The sequence below is a fragment of the Sus scrofa genome, chromosome 2 (assembly GCF_000003025.6).
Source record: "Sus scrofa isolate TJ Tabasco breed Duroc chromosome 2, Sscrofa11.1, whole genome shotgun sequence".
Taxonomy (NCBI): Eukaryota; Metazoa; Chordata; class Mammalia; order Artiodactyla; family Suidae; genus Sus; species Sus scrofa.
The window spans coordinates 57,298,324-57,309,091 of NC_010444.4; the positions used below are offsets into that span (position 1 = coordinate 57,298,324).

The following is a 10,768-nucleotide window of genomic DNA, read 5'->3' on the forward strand; positions in this document are numbered from 1 at the left end:
CTTTGAAGGAACCACCCCAACATGAACACCTTCAGTTTACCAGTCTTGTCACAAAATTCTTCCTTAACTACACTTGCATTTATTCCTTTACATTTATTCCTGCAAATTAAGCCCATTTTCTTTTTTTTCCGTCTATAGAAGTCTTCCTACATACATACCAGACCATAAGAGAAGTCTGTTGATTATGAAACTTGTTTATTAAACTTGCTAAGTGAAAGATAGTACCACCTATAGTCTCAGAAATGTATCAAAAAGGGGGAGTTAGAGAAGATTTAGCATGACAGCCTCCAAGCGCACACAGGACAGGAACTGGGCAAAGTTTGTAAAATAGGCCAAGTTACTAGCATGGTCCTAGCTCATGCGTGCCTGGGGAGTTGCTGTTACTAGGATCGTTTCTTGAAAAGTACAGGTTTAAACAAGCAGGTGTTCAAAGTCATTTCACCTTGCACAAATGCGTGTGGATTCATTTGCACAGTAGTTTCAGGTTGGGTTTATTTGTTTGTTTTGTTTCATTTTGTTTTAACCACATGCACTCCGACCTGAAAACATTCCTAAAAGAATCCTTGCTTCTTCATTAGGAAGAAGCCAAAGTGTACAGGTTTCTCTTCCCTGACTCCCAACAAGCCAAGGACATGCCTATCCAAGTTTTTGCTACAATTCCTGCTTTTCTCTCCTCTCCACACCTTCCACTGCCACCTGTCTGGCCAGGTCTGGTTTGGAATCTCCTTCTTAATTAGTGACCCACATTGTTCTTGGCATTCACCAGTTGGTATGTTAAGCAAACCCATGGTAGGATCTTTGGTCTTTTTCTCCAGCACTGATTAAGGCCGTAGAGGCAGAAGGACTGATTACATCTTAGAGGAATGATGAGCAAGAGGTGTGGGGGGAGTGAGACTGTGTCAGGGAGAAAGGCTGGGAGAACACAACCATGGGAAGGACAGGAGGCAGCTGGAGCCAGGGGTAAGGCAGCAGCAAGTCAGAGAAGCAGGTTAAGTAGTTGGATGCATGGTTTATATATAGGGCAGGAGAGGAGTCTCTCAGATTTCTGCTTTCCATGGTTTAATAACCGAGATCGGAAACTGTGATGGGGGAGAGAGGAGAAATGAGTTCAGTCTTCAACAGGTTTGGAAACATATAAAAGGACATGTCCAAGACACAAGAGAGTGGTCATAGCTGGAGTCACAGATGCTGGGATAGAGGGTGGGTCAAGCTGTGATCTGACGCTCAGGGAGATGGCCTCAGGTACTTGGAGGAAGAGTTGGAATAGGAGGAAATGTAGCAGTGAAGCTTCCATCCAAGCAAAGGGGGTCAAGATGTGCTTTAGGGGACAAATGGGAAGAGTTAAATTATGGCCTAGCAAGGGGAAATGGTAAAGTGTCCATGGATTGGGCCTCCTGCAGGACCCTGGTGACCTTGAACTAGACTCAGACAAGGAGGCCTCCCACCCTGTACTGAGGGAGAAGGGCTTCCATGTCACAGACACCTAAGTAAAGATCCCTACTCTGAGGGACTCAGCTTCCATTCCAATTCCTGGCTACATAGGTCTTTTGGGAAGTGTCAGAGACAGAAAAACACTTTGCAATATTAAACCATTGGTACTACTCTTAAAATCTGCATGCATGTAGATCTACATATAACATATGTTAAATCTCATCCCAGTTCTGGACATTGGATTGTTGTTTCATTTTCATAAAATACTTGAAAAGATTTCATTTTCATTTCCAAAATTTAATAAAAATTTTCAGCTTTATTTAAATAACATCAGCTTAAAGTTTGATATTCAATAATTTCAAACTCCTTTTTGTTCTTAATAATCCCGTATAATTTATAAGAAATATATATTTTGGAGTTTCCATCGTGGCTCAGCGGAAATGAATCTGACTAGCACCCATGAAGATGCGGGTTTGATCCCTGACCTTGCTCAGTGGATTAAGGATCCGGTGTTGCAGTGGGCTGTGGTGTAGATCACGTATGCGCCTCAGATCTGGCACTGCTGTGACTGTGGTATAGGCCAGCAGCTGCATGTCTGATTGGATCCCTGGCCTGGGAATCTCCACATGCCTAGGTTATGGCCCTAAAAAGACAAAAACAAAACAAAAAGAAATATGTATTTTGAAATCATATGTAAACTTAACTTTGTTGTTGCTTGTTCATATTTAATTTACATTTTGATGAAAATATATTCAAATCTCATATACTTTGAATGTATTTTGTGTTTTTGAATCCTTTAGATCATAAGTGTCAATAGAGTACAAATTATGCGAAAATTTATACCCTGCAGCTGTCTCTGTGGAAGAAAGAGATAATGGAGAGGGCTTTTACCCAGTCTCAAGCCACTTTTCACCTTTCCTCTTGTGAGACCCACTGCTTTTACTCACTCCCTTTTTTAAAATTTATTTTATTTTAATTGCTGGACTTACCTGATTTCACAACCCACTAATGGGTTGGTAAACACTGTTAAATGGGGCTACCAGGGGACCAGTATTCCAGGGCAGAGTAATTCCAAGGTCTCTGACCTAACGGTAGGGGTTGGAGGATCTGGGCAAAAACTATGACCATAAGTCCCATAGGATATATAAAAGGCCAGACTACTGTGGGTTTCTGTAGTGTAGTGGTTATCATGATTGCCTAATATACCCAAGGTCCCTGAACAAGTTAGTCTTTTGTTCACTTCTGTCATTTGTTGCTGCAATGTATATGCATGAATGTATACATAATGTATTACAATTTTATCCATACTCATGTCTTTTACAATCTAATACCAGTTCCCTTCAGATAGTATACGACAGATATCCAGGTCTGTATTGCAAAAGAAGGTGAGCTGTGTCATTAAAGCCTGCTTTCACAGAACTTACAATCCTAGGGGATTGAAAGGCAGCAAAATGTGGAACGCCACTCAATGGCAAATGAAATATTAAAAAGTACAATAAGGAGTGAATTGGAAATGGAGAGCGGAAGTTAGGCGGGGGAGGAGTGTTCCCAGGAAAGATAGCAGTGGTTAAAACCACACCATTTATCGCATCATGTTGAGTGTGTCTCCTGCTGTAGGTGCTACCTCAGAGGAACCTAAAAAAAAATTCTTGTTAGGTAAAATTCTTGTTTCCCAGTTTGCAGTGGTGAGGCCACTGAGGCACAGACACATCACATAAGGTGAGGAAACGTAAGGTAGAGAAAGTAGTAGACGATGGAGCTAAAGGACGGAGAATGGGAAACGAAATCGGGCACCAAGAAAATTTCAAGTAAGCACCGCCGGGAAAGCACCTGGTTCTCCAATGTACTGCTGGTGAAGGGCTCCCGCTGGGTGCTCGCGACAGCCTCCACGTTACCGACATCACTGCGAACGAGTCTGACTTTTTCTACCCTGACTGGTTTCACTTCCAGCCTTCATCTCCCAACCTGTCCTATGTGGCGTCAACTCTGCTCCTCCAGGTGGCGTCTTAGCTCAGGTTCCCATCGCGTCTCCCAGTGCAGATCCACCTGGCATTTACCGCACTGTCCGATGTGTCTTCAGCGGCACTGCGGAACAGTGAAAAGAACCCTCATTGTCTTCAGAGGTGTCTCGGTCAGCCACCTTTTTCACCGATCCTCACTCGCTTCCAGCCTGTGAGACGCGACAGATGTGTTGGGAAACCCGCACCAGAGGTCAAGGCGAAAAGGCAGCGAAGGCTCCAGAGAATTAGACCAGCGGTGCCTGAGGTCCCCACTCCAGAGTTCCTGGTGGGAGAGATGTCAACAGAGATGGACAAGGTTCTACGCCTGGAACCGTCTAGCAGATTCTAGACACCTGCTTCTACGCCTAGAAAATGGGCTTCACGCTCTCATACATCTCAGGGGCCAACTTATATGTGTGAGGCAACTTCTTTCCCAGGACTTATGTTAAACTTGAAAGTCAGGTAAATAAAGCGTCAAAGCGGTAAATCAAATTCTCTGTAAAGTTTCACACATCTTAAATGCACACAAAGCATAGCCCAGTGATGACAAAACTTGTTAGGCCGCCTGTAATTTAAATAAATTACACACACAATATCATGCTGTCTCTTTATCATTGCTCTTTTATACCTATGTTTACAGATGTAAACCTAACTAAGAAGGCCAGAGCCCAGTCATGGAACTTGAAGCCCTAGAGAAGTGAGGAGTGAAGAATTTTGGACCCCTCTTGGAAGAATTCTCCCAGAGTTTCCCCTGCTGACCCAATTTTTTCCCCTTATGTTTTACTGACTGATTTGAGGTGTGTCAGTACCCTTCCCACATCCCTGGCTCCAGACTGCCAGAGTGTTTCTTGCATCTCCTCCAAGCTGGCCTCTTTGGGGGCCCCAGGACTCTAGGAGGCCAGGACTGGTACTCAATCTTGCTGCTCTTCTTCAGGTGGATTGTGGTCTGCGCCTCAGCTAACATAAGAGCTCTCATCTGTCTTCCTTGGGGAACAGTAAACAAATCCAGTGCAACACAATTAACACTGAAGAACCTGCAGGCTGGGCAATAAACTCCCCAGGAAACTGTCTCATGTGCGTCATATTTCTTTGGGGATACATTTATTGCTAACTTATCAGTAGGGCTCAACAGCTTTCCTAGATTCATCTTGTTTCAATTAATACTAAAATTATTCTCTTTTTGATGTTTAAATTGTAGCTGCCTATCAGATAAGTTTTATCCCTTAAAATTTGCCCCATGTCCTTTCTAGCATTGTCCATTGACAGTTTGAAAGCACCCTTGTTTCCTGGCAACTCACGCTTCAGGCCTATCTATAATTTTTCCTGCTCTAGGATGCAGGAGGATGTTCAAGGAACTTGATTTTTTTTTCCCTTTAAGTGAAGAGTAAAAGAAAAGAGCCAAATCTGGGTGCCAGGACCATGCATGGGGCCAAAGGTCCCTGGCTCCCCCACTTCTGAATTACCCTAGCGTAATTCATAAAGGAGGTAAGCTTATATTGAGAGTTCTATTTGATTATAGGTTTGCTAGATCTTTACTTTTTTTTTCAAATAAACCTCAACATCATTATGAAATTATTTACCCAAATCTCTCACTCAAAAGTAATTGTATTACTTTTTGCTTTATTTTTTAAATCTTTTATTAGAAAATTTAATACATTTAATACAATTTTTTAAAAATAGGAATTCCCAGTGTTGCAATGGGTTAAGAATGTGGTGGCACTGTCTCCAGTGGCTACAGAGGCACAGAGGGTTAAAGCATCTCGAATTTCCACAGCTGCTGTGAAGGTCGCAGCTGAAGCTTGGATTCAGTCCCTGGCCCAGGAACTTCCATATGCCACATGATGGCCATAAAAATAAATAAATAAATAAATAAATAAATACTTCCAATCTGAAAAAAAAAAAAACACCTAAAAAAATCCTGTTAAATGGCACAGAGACTATATTCAGTATCTTGTGATAGACCATAATGGAAAAGAATATGAAAAAGAATATATATGGGTGTTCCCTTGTAGTGCAGTGGGTTAAGGACCCCAATGCTGTGGTGCAGGTCACAACTGCACTGTGGTTTGGATCCCTGGCCTGGGAACTTCCACATGCCTCAGATGTGGCAAAAAAAAAAAAAAAAAAAGATAATATATACATATACACATACACATTTATATGTGTATATGTATAAATGTATGTATTACTGAGTCTGCTGTGCAGCAGAAATTAACACAAATTGTAAATCAACTACAATATTTTAAAAAATTAGAGAAAAGGTATTATAAAAACACCACCATTCCTGTTTTAGCTCTACCTCTACCACTTCCCACCTCCCTTGCTCTTTTCTTTTTATCCTCGAAGATCTCACAGACTATCTTCTATAGTCACTCTATTTTGTTTATTTCTTAGGGCCACACCCACAGCATATGGAGGTTCCCAGGCGAAGGGTCAAATCCGAGCTGTAGCTTTCAGCCAGAGCACAGCCACAGCAACGCTGGATCCGAGCTGCATCTGAGACCTACACCAAGCTCCCGCGAAGCCAGATCCTTAACCTGCAGAATGAGGCCAGGGATCGAACCTGCATCCTCATGGACCCCAGTCAGATTCGTCTCTGCTGAACCGCAACGGGAACTCCTATAGTCCCTTTGCTGATCATCTCCCCTTCCCTGTTTGTTCTGTTACTCTAAAACTTCAGGGTTAGGCAGTAATATTAGTAACTACAAATCCCACTAATTGGGATTTGGGAATTGGATCCTTACTCTAGACTAGAAACTGTTCTGGGTGCTGGGCATACATTGACTCCTTTGCATCCTTGCAGCAAACCTATAATTTGCCCTATTAAAAGGAAACTTCATTAATTCATTTATGTTGCAGTGAAAAAGACCAGGTCCCTGTCCTCCTGATGTTTACCTTCTGATAGGCAATTAAAATAACAAATAGGAGTTCCTCGGTGGCTCAGCGGTGTAAGCATCAGGTGATGTTACTGCAGATGCTCCAGTCGCTGCTGCTGCATGGTTTGTATCCCTGGCCTAGGAACTTCCACAAGCCGCACGCTGCCCCAAAAAAACCCCCCAAGAACCAAAAACAAATTCTCAGAGAGTGATAAGAAAATGAATGAGAATGATCTGATAAAGTGGCAGGCAGAGGACAGTATTAGAAAGATGGGCCAGGAAAGATGTATTAGAAAAGGAAAAGTGACAGTGAGCTGAGTCAGGAAGATAAAAAAGAGCCAGGCTTCCAATCTTTGGGAGGGAGCAGAGAATCAAAGGCCCCTGAAGTAGGAGTAAACTCAGTGGATTCAAGGAAGGAGGGAAGCCTTGGAGGCTAAGAAGCCGCATCTATACTCCTTGGATCTGCATTTTGATGACTCAATCTGATTGCTGGTTTTGTTTGCATGACTGGAGAACACTGGATCTTATATTTTCAATACAATATGGAGTTTTTAAGGTCTAATGAATGAACACATATGTTCATTCAGAAAATTACAAATAAGCAATATACCTGGACTTTTCAAGTGCTGTGGTTTGATGGTTAAGGCAGGGAGCTGCAGCACCAATTGAGTTTCAGACATTAGCTCTAGATTCCAGCTTTGTGACTTGATCAGTGCCTCCCTCACCTCACCACAAATGGATAAAATTCAGACAAAGTCTATTATTTTAATTTGAAATGTCTAAGGGAATATCACCAGTGGCTTAGATGTTCAGGATGATGCCTTTGGTGACCTTAATTTATGAAAGAACCAGTGAAAGGGGTTGTTCCTGTTGTTTGAAAAATTTGTAGCTTTACAAGAAAAACAACATTATTTGTAAGTTATATTTAATACTTTGAGAAAAACTAGACTTTAACATTTGCAACTGTAATACATTAAATATTAACCACAAAAGAAATATGTATTTTTTTCCATATTTAAAAGACTCTCCCTTGCCCTTAGAAACTAAACATCTCAAATGACAGCGAGAGGGTTTCCCAAAATATCTAGCGATTTTAATCCAGTTGGTCCTGACACAAAATAGAGGAGCAGGTCATTCTGGGTCATCTTTTTTGGCCACTCTTCCTTTTGCAGGCAGTTCTCCAGAATTAGCTTGCTCTGGTTGATATTTTGTGTTCCTCCTTACCCAAAATTTACATTCCCCAGGTGACTGAGACCTGCCTTTTTTCTGGGAAGACTTACATTCTTAAACCAATGTCATATGATATAAGCAGCAATAAAATAATGGGGTGAGCGTTTGACGGTGATTGAACCATCTCTCCTGATGCCACACAGACCATAAGAGAATGATTTTGTCAATCCTAGTAAAAGGAAACCAGTGACTGTAAAAGGAAGTGATGACACTAGAGTATTTTTAGACTAATTAGAATATAGCCATGAATATATTAAACCTGGAGATAATTTTGTTTCAAATGAGGTTTTTAAATAAAAATATTCAAGTGGATGGTGATTAATAATTTACCTATAAATTATATATAATCATTAATATAGACCACTTTACAAGTTACATGTATGAACTAATAATTTATATATGCCCATATGACACCAAGACCAAATAGAAAATCACATATGAATTAAATTTCTTATGTATTTTGGAGTCTTTCTGTCGAAGGGCGAAAATCTGCTGAGTAAAAAAATAACTGAGCAGGCATTTCCAAAGGTGTCATGGGTTTGCAAGTAAAGAAATCATGATGGCCTCCACAGATACAGGCCTAAAAAGAGAAAAAAACTATGTTGTCCTTGAGAATTGAATTAGAAACCATAAATTAGATCCTATAATCTTCAGGATCTTTTGTCCAAGTATGCTCCTCCGAGGGGCAAAAGGAAAGCCTCTTTCCCTTCTAGGTAATACCCAGTAGGCCCTGCAAAGATAATGTCTTATAGGACCCTGTCAATGTTAAGGGAATGGGAACAGTCACGTGTTAGGTTTGTTATTAAAGCAGCCCCTTGATACCAAGGGAGGGGTGAAACAGTCAATTTCACTCATGACTGGTGGGAGGTAATACTACCCTGTAGGATCCAGGATATTAGCCTGGATATTGCCTATTTCTATAAAATTACAAATGCATATAAACCTTGACCCAGCAATCTTCTGGGAATTTGCCCCACAGATACAAGCGCAAAAGTGTAAAGTGACAACACTACATGCTTATTAAGTGCAGCATTGATAGTAATAGCAAGAGATAGGAAATTACAAGTATTCATCAGTAAGTGATCTGTGAAACAAATTAGGGTTCATCTATGTGGAATATTATGTAGCCGCAAAAAAGAGTGAGGAAACATTTTATGTCTTCAAAGGTAGGTTTTCAAAATATAACAGAGCTGCAATTATCTTTTGTGTAAAATGGGGGAATAGAAATATATTTGCTTTTAAAAACTCTGGAACATTATGTGCCTAGACACAAAAGCTGTCACCTAAGAAGGGAGCATGGAAGTTAAATTCTTTTCACTGAGTATTTTTATAGATGGTTCTTTTTTTCTCACTCCTTATCTATTAGACTCTGTGTGATTTTTTATTTTTTAATTTTTAAAAAAGGTCTAAATCTTAAATGATTTTTTTTCCATTATAGCAGGTTTACAGTGTTCTGTCAATTTTCTACTGTACAGCAAGGTGACCCAGTCACACATACACATATACATTCCTTTTTCTCACATTATCACGCTCCAGCATAAGTGACTATATACAGTTCCCAGTGCTATACAGCAGAATCTTATTACTTATCTATTCCAAAGATGGTTCAATTTTTGAACAGTACGGTATTACTTACTCAAAAGATGTTTCAAAAACTCATTTTGGGCGGGCTAGTGGTTAAGCCTTCAGCGTTGTCAGTGCTGTGGCTGTTTCGGTCCCTGGACGGGGAGCATCAGAATACTCAGGACGCGTCCAAAAATGAATAAATAAGTAAAACTACCTTAGTAGTACATAAATGATGACATGCATTAATCAGTAGTACACACTGGAGATTTGTAACATAGGACGCTGCTTTACTTTTACGTAAGGGAGTTCCTCTTTTCTCTGGAAAGAAAAGGGAGTTCCTCTTTTCTCTGAGGACAAAAATAAGTGCGTTTACGCCCAACGTGGGGCTCGAACCCACGACCCTGAGATTAAGAGTCTCATGCTCTACCGACTGAGCTAGCCGGGCCCGCAAAGAAGTATATTAACAATATTTACTTCAAGGTAGGATTCCGGCCGGCTGCATCTACCTCTAAGTTTAAAAGTTGGATTCTGTTTGAAGAGAATCGGGCCACTAAACGGAGAATTCTTGGCAGCCTGGAAAACTCAAACTCCGCTCTCTCTGCTTTAGTTGCCATCCTTCCCTCTTCCTTTCGTTTCCTGCTTGCCCTTTTCTGACAGCGACCTAGCCCTTTTTCCATTCCTGAGAGACGCACGGCTCGGAGGAGGGAAAACGTGAGAATCTTCCCATCCATAAACTCGCCCCTATGATTTTTTTGGCCCGGAGTTTAAATGTAGATCCTAAATACTGTATTTGAGGGCCGCCACCGCCCCATGCAACCTGCGCTTCGGAGTCCTTCCTCGGCTCTAGAGAACACTGTGCGTGTTCACGATTCCAGTAGTGTAGGGAGAAAATAAGTGCACACCAACACTGGAGATGCCGGGGATCGAACCCGGGGCCTCATACATGCAAAGCATGCGCTCTACCACTGAGCTACATCCCCATGCGCTTTAAACTGTTTCTCTATTCCCCCTTACCCGTTTATAAGCGCAGGGCGCGAGTGACTGGCATTCGCCAGACGCGACAATCCAGTGGTTGCGAAGCTTGGTGGGCAACGCCTCGAGCTATTTCAGCATCCTCTATTGACTCCAGGCCACCAGGCCTCGATGAAAGAACGCCGGAGGGGAGCATACAGCCAGGTTAAGCACTTGAGGGCAGCCGTGGATAAAGGGAAAATCATCTGGCACGATGCCCCAAAATGAACTGTGAGCTGAAAAAATGAAAGCCAGACTGAATGTAGGATGCTACATTTGTTAAAGAAAAAGGGGGGGGTGTAGTAAAATATATTATATTTGTATAAAATAATTCAGAATTGCAAAGTTGATTTCTTGGAATTGGAAGGGGCTGGGGCTCCTGTGAACCACTCTGTATATTTGAATTTTGAGCCCCGTTTAAATTAACTCAATTCAAGAAAAGTTTACCGATCGGTACTATGTATAAGAACTGCTCTAAAAACCTGGAGGTCCAGCTGTGAACAAATCTGACATAGTCCATTCCCTCTGACAGCTCACATTGCAAAGGCGGTAGAGTGCTGGAGAGAAAATAGAGCCAGCGATGGGAAGAGAATGTAGTAACGTGTGATTTTGAGAAGGTGACACTTGAAACAAGGCTTGAAGAAGGTAGGATGT

At 41.5% G+C, this 10,768-nt stretch overlaps 2 non-coding genes across 2 annotated transcripts; both read right to left on the reverse strand.

The window, feature by feature from the left end:
• TRNAK-CUU lies at nucleotides 9,476-9,548 on the reverse strand. Its single transcript has one exon. It is a non-coding gene; the product is annotated as a tRNA-Lys (tRNA).
• TRNAA-UGC lies at nucleotides 10,012-10,083 on the reverse strand. The gene has a single exon. It is a non-coding gene; the product is annotated as a tRNA-Ala (tRNA).